At 43.1% G+C, this 23,597-nt stretch overlaps 1 protein-coding gene, 1 long non-coding RNA gene, 22 other non-coding genes and 1 pseudogene across 30 annotated transcripts in view; 1 reads left to right on the top strand and 24 right to left on the bottom strand.

Annotated features, from left to right (window-relative positions):
- Positions 1-23,597, top strand: part of LOC147845236 (uncharacterized) — a 934,973-nt gene that overhangs the window by 402,547 nt on the left and 508,829 nt on the right. The gene's annotated exons all lie outside the window — the stretch shown is intronic.
- Positions 7,211-7,292, bottom strand: trnal-aag (transfer RNA leucine (anticodon AAG)). The gene has a single exon. It is a non-coding gene; the product is annotated as a tRNA-Leu (tRNA).
- Positions 8,011-8,092, bottom strand: trnal-uag (transfer RNA leucine (anticodon UAG)). Its single transcript has one exon. It is a non-coding gene; the product is annotated as a tRNA-Leu (tRNA).
- On the bottom strand, positions 8,735-8,816 carry trnal-uag (transfer RNA leucine (anticodon UAG)). The gene has a single exon. It is a non-coding gene; the product is annotated as a tRNA-Leu (tRNA).
- On the bottom strand, positions 9,584-9,665 carry trnal-aag (transfer RNA leucine (anticodon AAG)). The gene has a single exon. It is a non-coding gene; the product is annotated as a tRNA-Leu (tRNA).
- On the bottom strand, positions 10,247-10,328 carry trnal-aag (transfer RNA leucine (anticodon AAG)). The gene has a single exon. It is a non-coding gene; the product is annotated as a tRNA-Leu (tRNA).
- Positions 10,305-22,476, bottom strand: LOC141381962 (uncharacterized). Its single transcript, XR_015484542.2, has 4 exons — positions 22,404-22,476; positions 21,506-21,891; positions 14,167-19,104; positions 10,305-12,040 (listed from the first exon to the last, which is right to left on the bottom strand). It is a non-coding gene; the product is annotated as an uncharacterized LOC141381962 (long non-coding RNA).
- Positions 11,047-11,128, bottom strand: trnal-uag (transfer RNA leucine (anticodon UAG)). Its single transcript has one exon. It is a non-coding gene; the product is annotated as a tRNA-Leu (tRNA).
- On the bottom strand, positions 11,610-11,691 carry trnal-aag (transfer RNA leucine (anticodon AAG)). The gene has a single exon. It is a non-coding gene; the product is annotated as a tRNA-Leu (tRNA).
- trnal-aag (transfer RNA leucine (anticodon AAG)) lies at positions 12,273-12,354 on the bottom strand. The gene has a single exon. It is a non-coding gene; the product is annotated as a tRNA-Leu (tRNA).
- Positions 12,936-13,017, bottom strand: trnal-aag (transfer RNA leucine (anticodon AAG)). Its single transcript has one exon. It is a non-coding gene; the product is annotated as a tRNA-Leu (tRNA).
- trnal-uag (transfer RNA leucine (anticodon UAG)) lies at positions 13,736-13,817 on the bottom strand. The gene has a single exon. It is a non-coding gene; the product is annotated as a tRNA-Leu (tRNA).
- On the bottom strand, positions 14,348-14,454 carry LOC137495082 (U6 spliceosomal RNA). The gene has a single exon (XR_015485179.1). It is a non-coding gene; the product is annotated as a U6 spliceosomal RNA (small nuclear RNA).
- On the bottom strand, positions 14,871-14,977 carry LOC137495023 (U6 spliceosomal RNA). Its single transcript, XR_015485108.1, has one exon. It is a non-coding gene; the product is annotated as a U6 spliceosomal RNA (small nuclear RNA).
- On the bottom strand, positions 15,400-15,506 carry LOC137494767 (U6 spliceosomal RNA). Its single transcript, XR_015484748.1, has one exon. It is a non-coding gene; the product is annotated as a U6 spliceosomal RNA (small nuclear RNA).
- On the bottom strand, positions 15,927-16,033 carry LOC137494768 (U6 spliceosomal RNA). The gene has a single exon (XR_015489520.1). It is a non-coding gene; the product is annotated as a U6 spliceosomal RNA (small nuclear RNA).
- LOC137494864 (U6 spliceosomal RNA) lies at positions 16,457-16,563 on the bottom strand. The gene has a single exon (XR_015484850.1). It is a non-coding gene; the product is annotated as a U6 spliceosomal RNA (small nuclear RNA).
- On the bottom strand, positions 16,967-17,073 carry LOC137494917 (U6 spliceosomal RNA). Its single transcript, XR_015484993.1, has one exon. It is a non-coding gene; the product is annotated as a U6 spliceosomal RNA (small nuclear RNA).
- On the bottom strand, positions 17,496-17,602 carry LOC137494769 (U6 spliceosomal RNA). The gene has a single exon (XR_015484747.1). It is a non-coding gene; the product is annotated as a U6 spliceosomal RNA (small nuclear RNA).
- Positions 18,006-18,112, bottom strand: LOC137494891 (U6 spliceosomal RNA). Its single transcript, XR_015484936.1, has one exon. It is a non-coding gene; the product is annotated as a U6 spliceosomal RNA (small nuclear RNA).
- Positions 18,532-18,638, bottom strand: LOC137494535 (U6 spliceosomal RNA). Its single transcript, XR_015487782.1, has one exon. It is a non-coding gene; the product is annotated as a U6 spliceosomal RNA (small nuclear RNA).
- On the bottom strand, positions 21,496-21,569 carry LOC137495120 (U6 spliceosomal RNA; annotated as a pseudogene).
- Positions 21,973-22,079, bottom strand: LOC137494919 (U6 spliceosomal RNA). Its single transcript, XR_015484992.1, has one exon. It is a non-coding gene; the product is annotated as a U6 spliceosomal RNA (small nuclear RNA).
- On the bottom strand, positions 22,502-22,608 carry LOC137494771 (U6 spliceosomal RNA). The gene has a single exon (XR_015484746.1). It is a non-coding gene; the product is annotated as a U6 spliceosomal RNA (small nuclear RNA).
- Positions 23,012-23,118, bottom strand: LOC137494892 (U6 spliceosomal RNA). Its single transcript, XR_015484935.1, has one exon. It is a non-coding gene; the product is annotated as a U6 spliceosomal RNA (small nuclear RNA).

The following is a 23,597-nucleotide window of genomic DNA, read 5'->3' as shown; positions in this document are numbered from 1 at the left end:
GTCCTGCAGTTTGATTTTCGAGTCTTTTTAACAGAAAAATAAAATATATACAGATTAGGTATGGTTGTAAGATCTGTATTAAACAAACTTTTTTTATGAAAGAACATTGCTCAGATATATAAAAACACAAATGCAATTTTCTGAAAAAGTACTGAACAGTGCTGCATCTCGTCTACACAGCATAATGCACAAGAACGAGTTCCACCAAAAAAAGAGTCCATTTTGCCTCGCATCACACAGAAATTGCAGGTCTACTGCTGTCAAGTTTTGTTGTGCTATGTTATGTCTTCAGTGATCAACTTGTGATTAACCAAAATTACATAACCTCAATGTGGTAGCAGTAGACCAACTCCTGTATATGCTGCAAAGTTAAATTGAGTGAAATTGGAATTTTGTCAATTGAATCTCGTGTGTGCTAAAGAGATGGAGTTGCAAATCTGTCTAGCAGCAATGTAAAATGGTAGCACATATTGTTAATGAAGTAGGCTACTTCATACAAACAATAACGTTGTTTTCTTCACATAACGTTGAAGAGCTTTGCTCTCTACCTTGTGTGATGCTCGTGCACGGATTTCCTCTGTTTGTGAACAAAACTGATTGCGAGTTCTCAAATATACGCTGCTCACGCGCAAATTTTCTCTCGCTCTCAAATATGCACTGCTCACACACAAATTTTCTTGAGCGCTCTCAGAGATTATATGCAAACTCACAATTTGTGTCGTGTTCCCTCTTCCTTTCATGCTTTTTGATATGATTCATATTGCTGCACTGTTTAATAACAATAACCAAAATACTAAAATAGACTTATATATTAAATGTTTAATCTAATAAACCATAACATTTTTGGTTGTTTTATATGATGAGATATTTTTAGTTTCAAACACTTAAAGACAGAGAATAGACCAGTGGTGCCCCCCTGAAAATATGCTTAAGGGGGGCCAGAAGAGGCCAGCTACGTCAGTGGCACCAATCAATCCACAATAATTTAGCGGCTGCTATTTATTTATTGAAATATTGCATTGTATTGCATTTATGTAAGTAGATTTAAATAAATAATGTCAACAGCAAAATCATATCGGGATGGCTAGAGTTTACACAGGGGAAACACCCCTTGTAAAGGGGTTAACACCACTATAAGGCACCCCTGGAATAGATGTTGGATGTAAAGAATACATTTTATTTTAAAAGCATTTAAACAAAAACTAATGCAAGCGGAAATGTAACTGTGATAAAAATAAGGAAACACTTGATAAGGTATTATAGCCTACTGTACTATTCACTCTTCAAATAAATCTCACTATCAATCCCATTTTATCATGGCAGCTAAAATAAAGTAAACTAGTGTCTGCTGGTTTCCACTTTGCTGATGAGATTGTGGAGGACATTTTCCATGTCATCCTCTTCATTTTGAGGAAAGCTGTTCCACAGGGCCCCTGAACACGTATATTGGCATGTACTGTGTTTTGAACAGTAGCCTACTACAGTAAAGAACTTCAATTGATCAGTTGTGGTAATACTATAGTTGCTATGGTAACACAAGTGTAATATAAACAAATTACCCAGTGCTGTATTATTTTACAATATAGGGTATTTTATACTACAAATCACTACACTTTACTGTAGTAAAACTACACTTTGTATTATTTTATCTGTTCACTATTGGTAATACTACTGTATTATGAAGCATTCATTAACAAGTCGTAAATAATACTAGCCTAAAACATAAGTATAATACAAGTATACAACAAGTATAATACTCAAAAACACTAGAATTTATTAAAGAACTACCTTAACCTTTTAGTTTTTTGTGTGTTGTTAATAAATAGTAAAGCAAGAAAGAAACCATATCAACATTCTTGGAATAACCCTTTGCTAAGCCTCGCCCTCCTTAGTTACTGTTGCTACGCCTGTCAAGCTTTCATGCCTGGCACATCTATTACAGTGTGTATGCGCTGGTGTCAGACATTCCCAAGGATTTAATTAGTCAATTTTGACAAACAGGTGAGATATCTGAGAAAGCCAGACAAAAGAGGACTGCAGTATACATTACAGGGGTATATTCACAACATAATAGCAACTGATTAGAGAATAATTTTATCAAAATTGAAGCAAGGTTAGCCTAGCAACCTCATACGCTGAACATTCAACAGCATAGTTCATGCACAGCAGGAGAGGTGAAATTATAAAATAATCTAATAACCTAAGAAACTGATAGATTTGTGCCGAATATTAGCATCATTGACCCATAACAGTGTACAGTACCTATTACTGTCAGCATGTTTGTGTGCTCTTTATCCAGTTTTTATTCAAATTTGCAGTTAAGTGGAAGAAAAAAAATTGAAATGCAAATTAAAGTATAAATAACAGAAGTGAACAAATAGATATTTCCTACCAGCAAATATTAGTGTATGTATTTATATGCGTTACAATGGCGAGGGTTTAAACTAAGCAGTGCTCATAATATCGAGTGGAAAAAAAGAAAAAGACCGTTGGTAAACATAACCTGCTTTTTTTTTATATATAAGAACACAGTTTAGATCTGTTTAGGATAAGAGGAGTGTGAGTTATTGCCACCTATCACTGAATGTGAATATCGAAAACAAAATCAACTTAGCTGTTAACTCCTTTACCGCCCCTCACACAGCTTGATCCACGCTGGCATTTCTCCTCTTGGGCTTTAGGTTTTGAAAAGGGAAAAATCCCACCACCCAGTCCAAACTTTTAGGATAGCGGGTGTCTGATTTGCACAATCCAATAATTGCGCAACGATTTGGCTTGTTTCCCTCGCTCGAAAGCTTGACAGAGCCCCTGTCTGTAGCCACGATTGGTAAGCCGCGATTGGTGGGTGGCGGTTTTTGGGCGTGGTTTAGCGAAGGGTCAGTTTAAAAGGAGGATCCCGTGAGAGCAAAAGCACTAAAGGTATGAGACGCCATCGTAAACAAAAGTCAAGCGAACGCAAAGAGACTGAATGCACGAGAGAGAGAGAGAGAGAGAGAGAGAGAGAGAGAGAGAGGTGTATGTTGTATGAGAGAGAGAGAGAGAGAGAGAAAGACAGAGTATTGGCACGCGAGTATTGGCTCGATCTCAAATTCAAATTCTCTCTGCGTTCGCTTGACTTTTGTCCACTCCGGCTCCTCATAGTAGTCACGTTGGATACTGTCGAATCAAAACAATCTACCGTGCTTTGATTGGATGTCATGCCGAAAGCGCGCATGCTCAAACACACACGCGCGCATGCTGTCACACACACACGCACACATAAACGGGGAGAGAGAGAGAGCGGTCCATGTCAACATACTTTTTTATCTTTGGGCTTTTCATGGGAAGCAGCAAGTCTTTACAAGTCAATAGGGGCAAGTCCTAGTCAAAGTCCGAGTCATTTATGTTCAAGTCCAAGTCGAGTTGCAAGTCTTTTTATATTTTGTCAAGTCGAGTCTAAAGTCATCAAATTCATGACTCGAGTCTGACTCGAGTCCAAGTCACATGACTCGAGTCCACACCTCTGCAATAAACCATCAAGATCCTGGCTTGACAGCCATATTTATTACAGAAATTAAAACACAGGCATGTTAATGACATTTAAATTTCAAAACAATCAATGCCATTAAAGAACACATTGATTTCCATGTTGGATTCTAAGTGGACTGCAAAAAAAAAAAGCAAAAATACAGGAATTGCAGATATGAAAAATGAAAAATTATAATAATAAACTATAGAATACAAACTGTTGCGCTTATTGTAAAGTTTTATTGCTGTGAGTTGAGAACATTAATTATACAGTAGAAACAATTTTGCTTAATCCTCCTTTACATTCATCCAGTTGCTAGGAATATCCCGCAAGTGCACAGAGACTCCCAAATGCCCGCAAATGAATGATCATTTCTTTCAAACCAGTCGTTAAATACATTGCACACCCCTCTCGCCCCTACTCAGATACGTCGCTCACTCCACCCCTGACACCCCTCAACAGGCCTGACACAGACACACACACAGACAGACACACACAACGCGCTGCAGACGTTTTGGCCCCAATGCCCTTCCATACTGGAGCGACTCCCTTCAGATTCAACACGCATGATCACGTTCATCAAATTTGCTTAAACTAAGCGCCCTAAAGTATTACTGTATTTCACAAGGATTCTGACACTACAACGCGAAGCATACGCTTTCTTTGCGTTTAATGAGGAAACACGCTAAACTTGGAGGGCGCATGCTGAAAGGCAGAGTAATGCCCTGTCTTTGACAGCTCGCGACTTCACCAGACGTTCTGAGTACATTTACATAAGACACCAATACTCCGATTTTAATATGATTCAGATAATACTCTCATTAAAATTCTACCATGTAGCCTTAAAAGGAACCTTACCTTAAAGGAACACCGAGTCATGAAATGCGGAGGATTTTCTTTCTGTGCGCTATGCGGTATCAACTTACAACAGATGTTGAAAGTTAAAAATGAAACACCCGAAATTGCATGAAACTCTGGAGAGCCTGGTGATGCAACTAATTGTTTTATACTGGAACTTGCCTTCAAAAAGTGCTTCCTTATCCACATTTATTGCATGTTGAACACGTCCACCACAACAGGAAGTAAAAAAACCTGAACTGCGTTAATTGCGTAATTTTTTTTTAACGCGTTAATTATTTAAAATTAATTGCATGCGTTAACGCGTTAATTTTGACAGCGCTAATATATATATATATATATATAATTTGAAAGAACGGATAGCTGAAGTGCTTCAGTAGTCTCTGTTGAGTACTGGAATTAGCATGTAAGCTAACAAATCACTCATATTCTCATTCACAATAGAGATACTGGGTTTCCCATACACAGATTTATTTGTGGTAATGTAGGAGTTTTCACATGAACATTTCTTCAAAGGAAACCAGTTGTTTACAGAAAGTTTAATTGTCTTCATGAGGAAAACTTTTTTATTTTCTAAAATCAGTCCATCAAAATAAATGTGTAGTGTTTTGAAACCAAAGTCTTCATTTGTTACCCACAACACATCAAGATTTGATCAAGTCAAAATCTCATAATCTGACACAAATCTGATCTGTTGTAAATGGCAAATGGCATTGTATAGTCTGATCAGGGTTTTATGGAGTCTGCATCAGTCTCTCACTGTCATTGCAAGTTCACACCGGCCGAGTTTAAGTGGATTTTTATTCACCACCAAGTTTTGTGACACTGCAGACAAAAGCCCAAAATTGGAGGCAAATTGGTGTTTGTTCCAGGGAGTGACAATCAAAGAATGTGAATAATCAAAAACACAATGTAAGGGTGTAGGACCGTTTTCTCTGCATCTCCTCAAACATTTTCTCCTCCCTAATCTTTCTAATTCTCTTTTGAATGCAGACCATTTGATTGCAGTGTGCAAAAAAAATTGGGTTTTCAGTTCATAATAACTTGAAACACATATAGAGTTATTTTGCTTTCTTGCAGCCCTGTAGAAACTCTCACAACCTGGCACATCTTCACCCCTCTTCAGTTATTGAGTTTAAATCTTCAGGTTCAAAGGGTTTCATGCCAATAACTTGAGATGTATTCAAGAGTTCACACTTGTCCCGAGATGCTATCCCATGCTATCCCGGGAAAGCCTTAAGCTCTGCTGGACAAGGCCTCATTTTTGCTCTCCATTGGGAAGCTTCATGTAATTGATGAGGCTTCTTTTATGTTTAAAGACCTTTCCACACTCACTGCATCGAAAACGCTCGGCTGAGTGAATCTTCATGTGTTGCTTAATGGAGTCTTTGCATGTGAGACTCTTTCCACAATGATCACATGTGGTTCCAGTGTGACAATTCGTGTGATTCATGAGCCTAGCTTTGGTTGTGAAGCTCTTTCCACAATGAGCACATGCAAACGGCTTCTCCCCGGTGTGACTTATCATGTGGTGTTTGAGTGAGCCTTTATGTGGGAACCTTATACAACACTCTGTGCATGTGTAAGGTTTCTCTCCAGTGTGAATCCTCATGTGGATGGTAAGGTTTTGTTTTTGAGAAAAACCTTTCCCACACTGCGTGCAAATAAAGCTTCTCTCTCCAGTGTGAGTTCTCATGTGAACTTCAAGGTTGCCATTTTGCTTACAACTCTTTCCACACTGAGGGCAAGAGTAGAGCCTCTCTCCAGTGTGAATTCTCATGTGCACTTTTAAGTTTCCTGTATTATAGAAGCTTTTTTCATACTGTTTGCAGGTGTAAGGTTTCTCCCTAGTGTGGTCAAGGTTTGGCTTTTGACTAAAACTCTTTCTACTCTGTTTACAGCTGAAATCACACCTAGACTTGGATTTCCGAGGTTTTCCGTGTGATGAAGTCTTTTTAGTGAGTGTGGGTTTTTCATCAGTGGTTATTTCTTGTTGTTTCTCTTCCATTTCATTCCATTGATGTGTCTGTTCTTTCAGCACTATCAGGTCTTCAAAAAAGAACAAAAAAGTGAACTTTAGTATGAAGGCTTAAAGTGGCAAGCATGAAATGGATGTTTACCCTAAATATTAAAATGAGCTAACCATTTACTCTCCATCATGTGGTTTTAAACATTTCCTGTCTTCTGGAACACAAAGTAAGCCAGCATTTTTATCACAATATCTTATTTTGTCCTCAAGAGAATCAAGAAACTCATCAAGGTTTAAAACCACACAATGGAAAGTAAATGGTGAGGCTATTTTCACTTCTGTGTCAGAAAGTCATACCAACACTAACTCACATAATCAACACATCTCTTGACTCTGGTTTATTCCCCACTGTATTACTACTGTAATTGTGAATCTTTACTGTTCCTGTTTCAACAGGGTGCTCTTGCTACAAGGAGCAATGGCAGAGAAAGACTTCCAGTGCAGACTTTGTTAAGATGCTGCAATCTAATCGTGGGAAAGACACTTGCTCCTGAGCAGATTCGAGCTTGGGGATGTGTTGCTGTCACACCAACAAGTCTGCCGTGAGTTTCAAAGCACACATTATACTGACTAGTTGCCAACTTAAATGTACTCTCTCATTTCCAGCATTCACTGAGACTCACACACACACTCAAACAGTTTGTCCACGTTTAAAACCACATCTGGCAGCTGTGGGATTCGAACCCACGCCCCCAAAGAGACTGGAGCCTAAATCCAGCGCCTTAGACTACTACGAGCAGAAGCGTGCAGTATCATTTTGCAAGTCTGTTTGCTCAAGCAGAGAGGTCATTCTCAAGCATCCTAAAAGGACTGTCTGGCAGCAGTGGGATTCGAACCCACGCCCCCAAAGAGACTGGAGCCTTAATCCAGCACCTTAGACCACTCGGCCACACTACCTTGCCAAGCTGCTTTCTCTGAGCAGTTTTTGCACCAACTTGTTTCAAGAAGCGCAACAGCACTGGCAAATCAGTTAAATTTGGCCATGCATTGCTGGAGCTCCTCCACAAAGAAAGAGAGCTGCTTAATACCAGCTTAGGAAGCACTCCCACCTTCCTGTCAACCACAGTACTGTCTCTATTTGAGCACACCTCAAGGCATTTGAAGTCTACTCCAAACGGCAGCCAGCTGCGATGCATTTAAGCACCTGATTACAAGGTAACTGTTATTTCACAAAAGAGTGAGTTACTGATTCCATCACAGCAGACCCCACATTGTTGTTATTATATTCAAATCCAGTTATAGAGTATTACTACTCTAATTGTGAATCTTTACTGTTCCTGTTTCAATAGGGTGCTCTTGCTAAAAGGAGCAATAAAAGAGAGAGACTTCAAAATGCTGCAATCTAATCGTGGGAAAGACACTTGCTCCTGAGCAGATTCGAGCTTGGGGATGTGTTGCTGTCACACCAACGAGTCTGCCTTGAGTTTCAAAGAACACATTATACTGACTAGTTGCCAACTTAAATGTACGCTCTCATTTCCAGCGTTCACTGAGAAGCCCTTCAAGTTTGGCCAAGGAGTCTACGTTTGGATGTGAGCGGAAGCATGCAGTATTACTTTGCAAGTCTGTTTGCTCAAGCAGAGAGGTCATTCTCAAGCATCCTAAAATGACTGCCTGGCAGCGGTGGGATTCGAACCCACGCCTCCAAAGAGACTGGAGCCTAAATCCAGCGCCTTAGAACACTCGGCCACACTACCTTGCCAAGCTGCTTTCCCTGAGCAGTTTTCGCACCAACTTGTTTCAAGAAGCGCAACAGCACTGGCAAATTAGTTGAATTTGGCCATGCATTGCTGGAGCTCCTCCACAAAGAAAGAGAGCTGCTTAATACCAGCTTAGGAAGCACTCCCACCTTCCTGTCAACCACAGTTCTGTCTCTATTAGAGCAAACCTCAAGGCATTTGAAGTCTACTCCAAACGGCAGTCAGCTGCGATGCATTTAAGCACCTGATTACAAGGTAACTGTTATTTCACAAAAGAGTGAGTTACTGATTCCATCACAGCAGACCCCACATTGTTGTTATTATATTCAAATCCAGTTATAGAGTATTACTACTCTAATTGTGAATCTTTACTGTTCCTGTTTCAATAGGGTGCTCTTGCTAAAAGGAGCAATAAAAGAGAGAGACTTCAAATTGCTGCAATCTAATCGTGGGAAAGACACTTGCTCCTGAGCAGATTCGAGCTTGGGGATGTGTTGCTGTCACACCAACGAGTCTGCCTTGAGTTTCAAAGAACACATTATACTGACTAGTCGCCAACTTAAATGTACGCTCTCATTTCCAGCGTTCACTGAGAACGCGCACGCACTCAAGCAGTTTGTCCATGTTTAAAACCACATCTGGCAGCGGTGGGATTCGAACCCACGCCTCCAAAGAGACTGGAGCCTAAATCCAGCGCCTTAGACCCCTCGGCCACACTACCCTAGTTGTCTCCATGCAGTGGTCCATTTTCTGCCCAATTTTACGGAAGCAGAACAGCAGAGAAGACGCAGAGCTTCCTAGTGAAGCCCTTAAACTTTGGCCAAGGAGTCTACATTTGGATGTGAGCTGAAGCGTGCAGTATCACTTTGCAAGTCTGTTTGCTCAAGCAGAGAGGTCATTCTCAAGCATCCTAAAAGGACTGCCTGGCAGCGGATGGGATTCGAACCCACACCCACAAAGAGACTGGAGCCTAAATCCAGCGCTTTAGATCCCTTGGCTACGCTATCCCAGATGACTCCATGCAGTGGTCCCTTTTCTGCCCAATTTTACGGAAGCAGAACAGCAGAGAAGACGCAGAGCTTCCTAGTGAAGCCCTTAAACTTTGGCCAAGGAGTCTACATTTGGATGTAAGCTGAAGCGTGCAGTATTACTTTGCAAGTCTGTTTGCTCAAGCAGAGAGGTCATTCTCAAGCATCCTAAAAGGACTGCCTGGCAGCGGATGGGATTCGAACCCACACCCACAAAGAGACTGGAGCCTAAATCCAGCGCTTTAGATCCCTTGGCTACGCTATCCCAGATGACTCCATGCAGTGGTCCCTTTTCTGCCCAATTTTACGGAAGCAGAGAGGACGCCGAGCTTCCTAGTGATGCCCTTCAAGTTTGGCCAAGGAGTCTACGTTTGGATGTGAGTGGAAGCATGCAGAATTACTTTGCAAGTCTGTTTGCTCAAGCAGAGAGGTCATTCTCAAGCATCCTAAAAGGCCTGCCTGGCAGCGGTGGGATTCGAACCCACGCCCCCGAACAGACTGGAGCCTTAATCCAGCGCCTTAGACCGCTCGGCCACGCTACCTTGCCAAGCTGCTTTCCCTGAGCAGTTTTTGCACCAAATTGTTTCAAGAAGCGCAACAGCGCTGGGAAATCAGTTGAATTTGGCCATGCATTGCTGGAGCTCCTCCACAAAGAAAGAGAGCTGCTTAATACCAGCTTAGGAAGCACTCCCACCTTCCTGTCAACCACAGTACTGTCTCTATTTGAGCAAACCTCAAGGCATTTGAAGTCTACATTTGGATGTGAGCTGAAGCGTGCAGTATCACTTTGCAAGTCTGTTTGCTCAAGCAGAGAGGTCATTCTCAAGCATCCTAAAAGGACTGCCTGGCAACGGATGGGATTCGAACCCACACCCACAAAGAGACTGGAGCCTAAATCCAGCGCTTTAGATCCCTTGGCTACGCTCTCCCAGATGACTCCATGCAGTGGTCCCTTTTCTGCCCAATTTTACGGAAGCAGAGAGGACGCCGAGCTTCCTAGTGAAGCCCTTCAAGTTTGGCCAAGGAGTCTATGTTTGGATGTGAGTGGAAGCATGCAGAATTACTTTGCAAGTCTGTTTGCTCAAGCAGAGAGGTCATTCTCAAGCATCCTAAAAGGACTGCCTGGCAGCGGTGGGATTCGAACCTACGCCCCCGAAGAGACTGGAGCCTTAATCCAGCGCCTTAGACCGCTCGGCCACGCTACCTTGCCAAGCTGCATTCCCTGAGCAGTTTTTGGACCAACTTGTGTCAAGTAGCGCAACAGCGCTGGGAAATCAGTTGAATTTGGCCATGCATTGCTGGAGCTCCTCCACAAAGAAAGAGAGCTGCTTAATACCAGCTTAGGAAGCACTCCCACCTTCCTGTCAACCACAGTTCTGTCTCTATTAGAGCAAACCTCAAGGCATTTGAAGTCTACTCCAAACGGCAGTCAGCTGCAATGCATTTAAGCACCTGATTACAAGGTAACTGTTATTTCACAAAAGAGTGAGTTACTGATTCCATCACAGCAGACCCCAAATTGTTGTTATTATATTCAAATCCAGTTATAGAGTATTACTACTCTAATTGTGAATCTTTACTGTTCCTGTTTCAATAGGGTGCTCTTGCTAAAAGGAGCAATAAAAGAGAGAGACTTCAAAATGCTGCAATCTAATCGTGGGAAAGACACTTGCTCCTGAGCAGATTCGAGCTTGGGGATGTGTTGCTGTCACACCAACGAGTCTGCCTTGAGTTTCAAAGAACACATTATACTGACTAGTTGCCAACTTAAATGTACGGTCTCATTTCCAGCGTTCACTGAGAAGCTCTTCAACTTTGGCCAAGGAGTCTACGTTTGGATGTGAGCGGAAGCATGCAGTATTACTTTGAAAGTCTGTTTGCTCAAGCAGAGAGGTCGTTCTCAAGCATCCTAAAACGACTGTCTGGCAGCGGTGGGATTCGAACCCACGCCTCCAAAGAGACTGGAGCCTAAATCCAGCGCCTTAGACCCCTCGGCCACACTACCCTAGATGTATCCATGCAGTGGTCCATTTTCTGCCCAATTTTACGGAAGCAGAACAGCAGAGAAGACGCAGAGCTTCCTAGTGAAGCCCTTAAACTTTGGCCAAGGAGTCTACATTTGGATGTGAGCTGAAGCGTGCAGTATCACTTTGCAAGTCTGTTTGCTCAAGCAGAGAGGTCATTCTCAAGCATCCTAAAAGGACTGCCTGGCAACGATTGGGATTCGAACCCACACCCACAAAGAGACTGGAGCCTAAATCCAGTGCTTTAGATCCCTTGGCTACGCTATCCCAGATGACTCCATGCAGTGGTCCCTTTTCTGCCCAATTTTACGGAAGCAGAGAGGATGCCGAGCTTCCTAGTGAAGCCCTTCAACTTTGGCCAAGGAGTCTACGTTTGGATGTGAGCGGAAGCATGCAGTATTACTTTGCAAGTCTGTTTGCTCAAGCAGAGAGGTCATTCTCAAGCATCCTAAAAGGACTGCCTGGCAGCGGTGGGATTCGAACCCACCCTCCCGAAGAGACTGGAGCCTTAATCCAGCGCCTTAGACCGCTCGGCCACGCTACCTTGCCAAACTGCTTTCCCTGAGCAGTTTTTGCACCAAATTGTTTCAAGAAGCGCAACAGCGCTGGGAAATCAGTTGAATTTGGCCATGCATTGCTGGAGCTCCTCCACAAAGAAAGAGAGCTGCTTAATACCAGCTTAGGAAGCACTCCCACCTTCCTGTCAACCACAGTACTGTCTCTATTTGAGCAAACCTCAAGGCATTTGAAGTCTACATTTGGATGTGAGCTGAAGCGTGCAGTATCACTTTGCAAGTCTGTTTGCTCAAGCAGAGAGGTCATTCTCAAGCATCCTAAAAGGACTGCCTGGCAACGGATGGGATTCGAACCCACACCCACAAAGAGACTGGAGCCTAAATCCAGCGCTTTAGATCCCTTGGCTACGCTATCCCAGATGACTCCATGCAGTGGTCCCTTTTCTGCCCAATTTTACGGAAGCAGAGAGGACGCCGAGCTTCCTAGTGAAGCCCTTCAAGTTTGGCCAAGGAGTCTACGTTTGGATGTGAGTGGAAGCATGCAGAATTACTTTGCAAGTCTGTTTGCTCAAGCAGAGAGGTCATTCTCAAGCATCCTAAAAGGACTGCCTGGCAGCGGTGGGATTCGAACCCACGCCCCCGAAGAGACTGGAGCCTTAATCCAGCGCCTTAGACCGCTCGGCCACGCTACCTTGCCAAGCTGCTTTCCCTGAGCAGTTTTTGCACCAAATTGTTTCAAGAAGCGCAACAGCGCTGGGAAATCAGTTGAATTTGGCCATGCATTGCTGGAGCTCCTCCACAAAGAAAGAGAGCTGCTTAATACCAGCTTAGGAAGCACTCCCACCTTCCTGTCAACCACAGTACTGTCTCTATTTGAGCAAACCTCAAGGCATTTGAAGTCTACATTTGGATGTGAGCTGAAGCGTGCAGTATCACTTTGCAAGTCTGTTTGCTCAAGCAGAGAGGTCATTCTCAAGCATCCTAAAAGGACTGCCTGGCAACGGATGGGATTCGAACCCACACCCACAAAGAGACTGGAGCCTAAATCCAGCGCTTTAGATCCCTTGGCTACGCTCTCCCAGATGACTCCATGCAGTGGTCCCTTTTCTGCCCAATTTTACGGAAGCAGAGAGGACGCCGAGCTTCCTAGTGAAGCCCTTCAAGTTTGGCCAAGGAGTCTACGTTTGGATGTGAGCAGAAGCATGCAGTATTACTTTGCAAGTCTGTTTGCTCAAGCAGAGAGGTCATTCTCAAGCATCCTAAAAGGACTGCCTGGCAGCGGTGGGATTCGAACCCACGCCCCCGAACAGACTGGAGCCTTAATCCAGCGCCTTAGACCGCTCGGCCACGCTACCTTGCCAAGCTGCTTTCCCTGAGCAGTTTTTGCACCAAATTGTTTCAAGAAGCGCAACAGCGCTGGGAAATCAGTTGAATTTGGCCATGCATTGCTGGAGCTCCTCCACAAAGAAAGAGAGCTGCTTAATACCAGCTTAGGAAGCACTCCCACCTTCCTGTCAACCACAGTTCTGTCTCTATTAGAGCAAACCTCAAGGCATTTGACGTCTACTCCAAACGGCAGTCAGCTGCAATGCATTTAAGCACCTGATTACAAGGTAACTGTTATTTCACAAAAGAGTGAGTTACTGATTCCATCACAGCAGACCCCAAATTGTTGTTATTATATTCAAATCCAGTTATAGAGTATTACTACTCTAATTGTGAATCTTTACTGTTCCTGTTTCAATAGGGTGCTCTTGCTAAAAGGAGCAATAAAAGAGAGAGACTTCAAAATGCTGCAATCTAATCGTGGGAAAGACACTTGCTCCTGAGCAGATTCGAGCTTGGGGATGAGTTGCTGTCACACCAACGAGTCTGCCTTGAGTTTCAAAGAACACATTATACTGACTAGTTGCCAACTTAAATGTACGGTCTCATTTCCAGCGTTCACTGAGAAGCTCTTCAACTTTGGCCAAGGAGTCTACGTTTGGATGTGAGCGGAAGCATGCAGTATTACTTTGAAAGTCTGTTTGCTCAAGCAGAGAGGTCATTCTCAAGCATCCTAAAACGACTGTCTGGCAGCGGTGGGATTCGAACCCACGCCTCCAAAGAGACTGGAGCCTAAATCCAGCGCCTTAGACCCCTCGGCCACACTACCCTAGATGTATCCATGCAGTGGTCCATTTTCTGCCCAATTTTACGGAAGCAGAACAGCAGAGAAGACGCAGAGTTTCCTAGTGAAGCCCTTAAACTTTGGCCAAGGAGTCTACTTTTGGATGTGAGCTGAAGCGTGCAGTATCACTTTGCAAGTCTGTTTGCTCAAGCAGAGAGGTCATTCTCAAGCATCCTAAAAGGACTGCCTGGCAACGGTTGGGATTCGAACCCACACCCACAAAGAGACTGGAGCCTAAATCCAGTGCCAGATCCCTTGGCTACGCTATCCCAGATGACTCCATGCAGTGGTCCCTTTTCTGCCCAATTTTACGGAAGCAGAGAGGATGCCGAGCCTAAATCCAGCACCTTAGACCCCTCGGCCACACTACCCTAGATGTCTCCATGCAGTGGTCCATTTTCTGCTTAATACCAGCTTAGGAAGCACTCCCACCTTCCAGAGCTTCCTAGTGAAGCCCTTAAACTTTGGCCAAGGAGTCTTTTTTCATTTCTGTACTTTTACCCACGCACTAAACCAGCAATATGGAGCGCTTCACGGACTTGCGTGTCATCCTTTCGCCGGGGCCATACTAATGTTCTCTGTATCAATCCAATTTTAGTATATGTGCCACCGTAGCGAGCACAGACGAGTGGACAGGCTCAGGGCATATGTACGCCTCGAGTCCCAGCAATGTTCCTCCAGGGTGGTGGGAACCGGAGAGCCATGTTCCCACTTGTATGCCGTGCACTACAGAGCTTTGGCCCTGTCAGTGCTAGGCACACTGATTGATGCAGTAGGTCACCAAGTTTATGGACAGGGGGAAATTAGAGTGTCAGGATAGCCTATGGCAAAGTCCCACTTAAGCAAAGGCTTTGGAAGTGCATTGGTTGCACAACAAAACAAACGATCAAAGCATCCCACATTCGTTTTCACCATGCATGTAGACTTTCCAGTTGACCAAGTAGCACCTCCCACGATTTGCTAAACCCATCCTCATGCACCATTTGGAATCGTGAAAAGCCTTTTGTCATTTCTGTACTTTTACCCACGCACTAAAACAGCAACATGGAGCGCCTCACGTATTTGCGTGTCATCCTTTCCCAGGGGCCATGCTAATCTTCTCTGTATCGATCCAATTTTAGTATATGTGCCACCGTAGCGAGCACAGATCAGCGGTCAGGCTCAGGGCATTTGTACGCCTCGAGTCTCAGCAATGTTCCTCCAAGGTGGTGGGACCTGGAGAGCCATGTTCCCACTTGTATGCCGTGCACTACAGAGCTTTGGTCCTGTCAGTGCTAGGCACACTGATTGATGCAGTAGGTCACCAAGTTTAAAGACTATGGAAATTAGAGTGTCAGGTTAGCCTATGGCAAAGTCCCACTAAAGCAAAGGCTTTGGAAGTGCATTGGTTGCACAACAAAACAAACGATCAAAGCATCCCACATTCGTTTTCACCATGCATGTAGACTTTCCAGTTGACCCAGCAGCACCTCCCACGAATTGTTAAACCCATCCTCATGCACCATTTGGAATCGTGAAAAGCCTTTTGTCTTTTTTCATTTCTGTACTTTTACCCACGCACTAAAACAGCAATATGGAGCGCTTCACGGATTTGCGTGTCATCCTTTCGCAGGGGCCATGCTAATCTTCTCTGTATCGATCCAATTTTAGTATATGTGCCACCGTAGCGAGCACAGACCAGCGGTCAGGCTCAGGGCATATGTACGCCTCGAGTCCCAGCAATGTTCCTTCAAGGTGGTGGGACCCGAAGAGCCATGTTCCCACTTGTATGCCGTGCACTACAGAGCTTTGGCCCTGTCAGTGCTAGGCACACTGATTGATGCAGTAGGTCACCAAGTTTATGGACAGGGGGAAATTAGAGTGTCAGGATAGCCTATGGCAAAGTCCCACTAAAGCAAGGGCTTTGGAAGTGCATTAGCACAACAAAACAAACGATCAAAGCATCCCACGTTCGTTTTCACCATGCATGTAGACTTTCCAGCTGACCCAGTAGCACCTCCCACGATTTGCTAAACCCATCCTCATGCACCATTTGAAATCGTGAAAAGTCTTTTGTCTTTTTTCATTTCTGTACTTTTACCCACGCACTAAAACAGCAATATGGAGCGCTTCACGGATTTGCGTGTCATCCTTTCGCAGGGGCCATGCTAATCTTCTCTGTATCGATCCAATTTTAGTATATGTGCCACCGTAGCGAGCACAGATCAGCAGTCAGGCTCAGGGCATATGTACGCCTCGAGTCCCAGCAATGTTCCTCCAAGGTGGTGGGACCTGGAGAGCCATGTTCCCACTTGTATGCCGTGCACTACAGAGCTTTGGCCCTGTCAGTGCTAGGCACACTGATTGATGCAGTAGGTCACCAAGTTTATGGACAGGGGGAAATTAGAGTGTCAGGATAGCCTATGGCAAAGTCCCACTAAAGCAAGGGCTTTGGAAGTGCATTGGTTGCACAACAAAACAAACGATCAAAGCATCCCACATTCGTTTTCACCATGCATGTAGACTTTACAGTTGACCCAGCAGCACCTCCCACGATTTGCTAAACCCATCCTCATGCACCATTTGGAATCGTGAAAAGCCTTTTGTCTTTTTTCATTTCTGTACTTTTACCCACGCACTAAAACAGCAATATGGAGCGCTTCACGGATTTGCGTGTCATCCTTTCGCAGGGGCCATGCTAATCTTCTCTGTATCGATCCAATTTTAGTATATGTGCCACCGTAGCAAGCACAGACGAGTGGAGAGGCTCAGGGCATATGTACGCCTCGAGTCCCAGCAATGTTCCTCCAAGGTGGTGGGACCTGGAGAGCCATGTTCCCACTTGTATGCCGTGCACTACAGAGCTTTGGCCCTGTCAGTGCTAGGCACACTGATTGATGCAGTAGGTCACCAAGTTTATGGACAGGGGGAAATTAGAGTGTCAGGATAGCCTATGGCAAAGTCCCACTAAAGCAAGGGCTTTGGAAGTGCATTAGCACAACAAAACAAATGATCAAAGCATCCCACATTCGTTTTCACCATGCATGTAGACTTTCCAGTTGACCCAGCAGCACCTCCATCCTCATGCACCATTTGGAAACGTGAAAAGCCTTTTGTCTTTTTTCATTTCTGTACTTTTACCCACGCACTAAAACAGCAATATGGAGCGCTTCACGGATTTGCGTGTCATCCTTTCGCAGGGGCCATGCTAATCTTCTCTGTATCGATGCAATTTTAGTATATGTGCCACCGTAGCGAGCACAGATCAGCGGTCAGGCTCAGGGCATATGTACGCCTCGAGTCCCAGCAATGTTCCTCCAAGGTGGTGGGACCTGGAGAGCCATGTTCCCACTTGTATGCCGTGCACTACAGAGCTTTGGTCCTGTCAGTGCTAGGCACACTGATTGATGCAGTAGGTCACCAAGTTTAAAGACTGGGGAAATTAGAGTGTCAGGTTAGCCTATGGCAAAGTCCCACTAAAGCAAAGGCTTTGGAAGTGCATTGGTTGCACAACAAAACAAACGATCAAAGCATCCCACATTCGTTTTCACCATGCATGTAGACTTTCCAGTTGACCCAGTAGCACCTCCCACGATTTGCTAAACCCATCCTCATGCACCATTTGGAATCGTGAAAAGCCTTTTGTCTTTTTTCATTTCTGTACTTTTACCCACGCACTAAAACAGCAATATGGAGCGCTTCACGGATTTGCGTGTCATCCTTTCGCAGGGGCCATGCTAATCTTCTCTGTATCGATCCAATTTTAGTATATGTGCCACCGTAGCGAGCACAGACCAGTGGTCAGGCTCAGGGCATATGTACGCCTCGAGTCACAGCAATGTTCCTTCAAGAGCCATGTTCCCACTTGTATGCCATGCACTACAGAGCTTTGGCCCTGTCAGTGCTAGGCACACTGATTGATGCAGTAGGTCACCAAGTTTATGGACAGGGGGAAATTAGAGTGTCAGGATAGCCTATGGCAAAGTCCCACTAAAGCAAGGGCTTTGGAAGTGCATTAGCACAACAAAACAAACGATCAAAGCATCCCACGTTCGTTTTCACCATGCATGTAGACTTTCCAGTTGACCCAGCAGCACCTCCCACGATTTGCTAAACCCATCCTCATGCACCATTTGGAATCGTGAAAAGTCTTTTGTCTTTTTTCATTTCTGTACTTTTACCCACGCACTAAACAGCAATATGGAGCGCTTCACGGATTTGCGTGTCATCCTTTCGCAGGGGCCATGCTAATCTTCTCTGTATCGATCCAATTTTAGTATATGTGCCACTGTAGCGAGCACAGACGAGTGGACAGGCTCAGGGCATATGTACGCCTCGAGTCCCAGCAATGTTCCTCCAAGGTGGTGGGACCTGGAGAGCCATGTTCCCACTTGTATGCCGTGCACTACAGAGCTTTGGTCCTGTCAGTGCTAGGCACACTGATTGATGCAGTAGGTCACCAAGTTTAAAGACTGGGGAAATTAGAGTGTCAGGATAGCCTATGGCAAAGTCCCACTAAAGCAAGGGCTTTGGAAGTGCATTAGCACAACAAAACAAACGATCAAAGCATCCCACGTTCGTTTTCACCATGCATGTAGACTTTCCAGTTGACCCAGCAGCACCTCCCACGATTTTCTAAACCCATCCTCAGGCACCATTTGGAATCGTGAAAAGTCTTTTGTCTTTTTTCATTTCTGTACTTTTACCCACGCACTAAAACAGCAATATGGAGCACTTCACGGATTTGCGTGTCATCCTTTCGCAGGGGCCATGCTAATCTTCTCTGTATCGATCCAATTTTAGTATATGTGCCACCGTAGCGAGCACAGACCAGTGGTCAGGCTCAGGGCATATGTACGCCTCGAGTCCCAGCAATGTTCCTCCATGGTGGTGGGACCTGGAGAGCCATGTTCCCACTTGTATGCCGTGCACTACAGAGCTTTGGCCCTGTCAGTGCTAGGCACACTGATTGATGCAGTAGGTCACCAAGTTAATGGACAGGGGGAAATTAGAGTGTCAGGATAGCCTATGGCAAAGTCCCACTAAAGCAAGGGCTTTGGAAGTGCATTGGTTGCACAACAAAACAAACGATCAAAGCATCCCACATTCGTTTTCACCATGCATGTAGACTTTCCAGTTGACCCAGCAGCACCTCCCACGATTTGCTAAACCCATCCTCATGCACCAATATGAATCGTGAAAAGTCTTTTGTCTTTTTTCATTTCTGTACTTTTACCCACGCACTAAAACAGCAATATGGAGCGCTTCACGGATTTGCGTGTCATCCTTTCGCCTCTTGCGGGAGAATCTTCGGTTCCCTTCCCGTTCCACAGTTCCACTTTCCCTTCTTCCTGATTGGCCCGACGTCTGGCTCGGGATTGGTCGACGGAAAGTTCCACAAAGCGTGCTTCCGAATTTGGTCATGTCATGTAGCGTGCCGTTGGCTCTTTTGAGAAAGTTCCACTGAACGTGCGCTCCGATTGGCCGCTGGGCGGGACCTCCAGGAAGCGCGATTTATAAAGCGGTGCAGTGGAAAGAGGAAGTTAAAAAAGGAGACAAAACAGACTATAAAGACGACAAGCTTTGTTGTAAATGTTTATTTTGTTTGACAAAAAATAGATATATACATGTATATGTTTTAGGGCTTTATGATAGCATAGAAAAACGCGATTATTTCTAAAATAACATTTTCCTAGACAAATGATTTTTTTTCTGTTATTAAATCATTTACTTAATAATATTAAGTGGTTGAAAGATATTGTTCAGATGCAATTAACTCTAATTCTAAAAGTTATAAGTCTAATAACACTGTCAAGGTGCAAACATTTAGTCTTTAAAACAACTAAGCAAGATAAATGTTTATTTTGTATAAAACAAATATAAATATACATGTACAAGTTGTAGGGCTTTATGATAGCATAAAAACTGCTATTATTTCTAAAATAACATTTATGACAGCATAGAAATTGCTATTATTTCTAAAATAACAATTCCATTCAAAAATGCATTATTTTATCTGTGTTATTAAATCATTTACTTAATAATATTAAATAGTTAAAAGATATTGTTCAGATGCAAATAACTAATTCTAAAAATTAAGTCTAAGTCTAAAAACACTGTAAAGGTGCAAACATTTAGTCTTTAAAACAAATAAGCAAGATATTCAGACTCTGATTGGCTGTTGTCATTTTCTTTTTTCTTCTTAACTTCTGCTATTAGTGTTTATTTACAGCTCTGGGTTATGCTTTGAGCTGCTCTAGCAAATAGCCGAGCAGCAACTACTGGGAAGGTAGTTTATAAAATAATAATTTATCATATGTTTGTGATTTTTTTTTTTTTTAAATATTGCATAAACTGTTGTGATAATAAAATAATTTTATGCTATATTGTACTGCCCTAATATGTTAAAAGTATAAATACTTAGTTATTTTGTGTAAATAAACATTTTTCTATTTTATTTCTAATCTCTGTGTACATTTCAGCTTTTTTTTTTAAAGATATTTGTTCAGTAGCTACAGTGTCCCAAGAGTGAGTTATCTGTTGTGACTTGAATAACTTTACACAATATTTATATTACACTTTACATAATTGTTTTCTATTCATTTATTGCAAACAAGAGTTGAAGGATAAAATTAAACTTCCAAAAATACACTGCGTACACATATTCATGTGGTTGCTTTAATGTTATCATTGTGTAATTTAAAGGATGGTAATATTAGGGTTCTGTATATTATTCATAAACAAGTTATAAACTGTAGTTTAGCTAACAGTTAAAATAAAATGGTATAAAATTATATTGTAAATTAAACTTAAGTAAATGTTCAATGTAAATGCAGTAACACCTAAAAATATGTGTATATGTAAATATAACTGTAAACATTGATGTAAATGAAATATTTTAAAATATATTTAATTGAATTTTTAAATAATTTATTAAACTTTAAAAAAAATGACAAACCTATTTAAATATCAATGCCTGAAATTTAAATTTGAAAGTATTTTAATGTAATATTTCTTATATCCTACAACCTAATACTTTAGGTACTATATTTAGTTTAATCAGTTGTTTAAATATTTTATTATGTGTTATTTAATATTAATAAATAAGTTACCTGAACATTGCGGTCAATATAATTGACAAAATTCTAAAACATTTAAAAGTCAATATTTCAGTATGTTTATTATTGAACTTTTAAAATATTTTATTTCTTAAAAGGTGTCAAATATAAGTTCCAATCATAAAAACATTTTATCTAACTGACATGCAATTCAAAAAAGCTATATTTAGTTATGTTGCAAATAAACATACAATTATATTTGAATATAATGTAATACATTTATTAAAAAATAATACTTATTATTATATGTTACTCAATTCATTTAAAATGGATTTTCTTTTTCAAATTATGTAATAAATGATATACAATGAGAGCATTCTACAGCACATGGCTAATTAATATGCACCTGTCATACCCCAGAAAGCACATGGCTAATTATGCCAGTTCCCGCCTTTGATTTTTTACCATATTGGGTAATTTGTTTAATTTCAACAAGCATGAGCATCCTTCTAAGCCACAGGTGACACCAATGGGGTTCAGGGGTCACTACCTTGCAGTCTAAGGCCATGTGACTTCGAGAGGACTGCTGGGGGCCACAGGGTGGGGACAGAGAAGATCCATCAGGTTCCTTTTCGCAGGGGCCATGCTAATCTTCTCTGTATCGATCCAATTTTAGTATATGTGCCACCGTAGCAAGCACAGACGAGTGGAGAGGCTCAGGGCATATGTACGCCTCGAGTCCCAGCAATGTTCCTCCAAGGTGGTGGGACCTGGAGAGCCATGTTCCCACTTGTATGCCGTGCACTACAGAGCTTTGGCCCTGTCAGTGCTAGGCACACTGATTGATGCAGTAGGTCACCAAGTTTATGGACAGGGGGAAATTAGAGTGTCAGGATAGCCTATGGCAAAGTCCCACTAAAGCAAGGGCTTTGGAAGTGCATTAGCACAACAAAACAAATGATCAAAGCATCCCACATTCGTTTTCACCATGCATGTAGACTTTCCAGTTGACCCAGCAGCACCTCCATCCTCATGCACCATTTGGAAACGTGAAAAGCCTTTTGTCTTTTTTCATTTCTGTACTTTTACCCACGCACTAAAACAGCAATATGGAGCGCTTCACGGATTTGCGTGTCATCCTTTCGCAGGGGCCATGCTAATCTTCTCTGTATCGATGCAATTTTAGTATATGTGCCACCGTAGCGAGCACAGATCAGCGGTCAGGCTCAGGGCATATGTACGCCTCGAGTCCCAGCAATGTTCCTCCAAGGTGGTGGGACCTGGAGAGCCATGTTCCCACTTGTATGCCGTGCTCTACAGAGCTTTGGTCCTGTCAGTGCTAGGCACACTGATTGATGCAGTAGGTCACCAAGTTTAAAGACTGGGGAAATTAGAGTGTCAGGTTAGCCTATGGCAAAGTCCCACTAAAGCAAAGGCTTTGGAAGTGCATTGGTTGCACAACAAAACAAACGATCAAAGCATCCCACATTCGTTTTCACCATGCATGTAGACTTTCCAGTTGACCCAGTAGCACCTCCCACGATTTGCTAAACCCATCCTCATGCACCATTTGGAATCGTGAAAAGCCTTTTGTCTTTTTTCATTTCTGTACTTTTACCCACGCACTAAAACAGCAATATGGAGCGCTTCACGGATTTGCGTGTCATCCTTTCGCAGGGGCCATGCTAATCTTCTCTGTATCGATCCAATTTTAGTATATGTGCCACCGTAGCGAGCACAGACCAGTGGTCAGGCTCAGGGCATATGTACGCCTCGAGTCACAGCAATGTTCCTTCAAGAGCCATGTTCCCACTTGTATGCCATGCACTACAGAGCTTTGGCCCTGTCAGTGCTAGGCACACTGATTGATGCAGTAGGTCACCAAGTTTATGGACAGGGGGAAATTAGAGTGTCAGGATAGCCTATGGCAAAGTCCCACTAAAGCAAGGGCTTTGGAAGTGCATTAGCACAACAAAACAAACGATCAAAGCATCCCACGTTCGTTTTCACCATGCATGTAGACTTTCCAGTTGACCCAGCAGCACCTCCCACGATTTGCTAAACCCATCCTCATGCACCATTTGGAATCGTGAAAAGTCTTTTGTCTTTTTTCATTTCTGTACTTTTACCCACGCACTAAACAGCAATATGGAGCGCTTCACGGATTTGCGTGTCATCCTTTCGCAGGGGCCATGCTAATCTTCTCTGTATCGATCCAATTTTAGTATATGTGCCACTGTAGCGAGCACAGACGAGTGGACAGGCTCAGGGCATATGTACGCCTCGAGTCCCAGCAATGTTCCTCCAAGGTGGTGGGACCTGGAGAGCCATGTTCCCACTTGTATGCCGTGCACTACAGAGCTTTGGTCCTGTCAGTGCTAGGCACACTGATTGATGCAGTAGGTCACCAAGTTTAAAGACTGGGGAAATTAGAGTGTCAGGATAGCCTATGGCAAAGTCCCACTAAAGCAAGGGCTTTGGAAGTGCATTAGCACAACAAAACAAACGATCAAAGCATCCCACATTCGTTTTCACCATGCATGTAGACTTTCCAGTTGACCCAGCAGCACCTCCCACGATTTGCTAAACCCATCCTCATGCACCAATATGAATCGTGAAAAGTCTTTTGTCTTTTTTCATTTCTGTACTTTTACCCACGCACTAAAACAGCAATATGGAGCGCTTCACGGATTTGCGTGTCATCCTTTCGCCTCTTGCGGGAGAATCT

The sequence above is a fragment of the Danio rerio genome, chromosome 4 (genome assembly GCF_052040795.2).
Source record: "Danio rerio strain M-AB ecotype USA chromosome 4, GRCz13ab, whole genome shotgun sequence".
Taxonomy (NCBI): domain Eukaryota; kingdom Metazoa; phylum Chordata; class Actinopteri; order Cypriniformes; family Danionidae; genus Danio; species Danio rerio.
The sequence above is the reverse complement of the archived record's forward strand: the minus strand, read 5'-3'. Positions and strand labels throughout refer to the sequence as shown.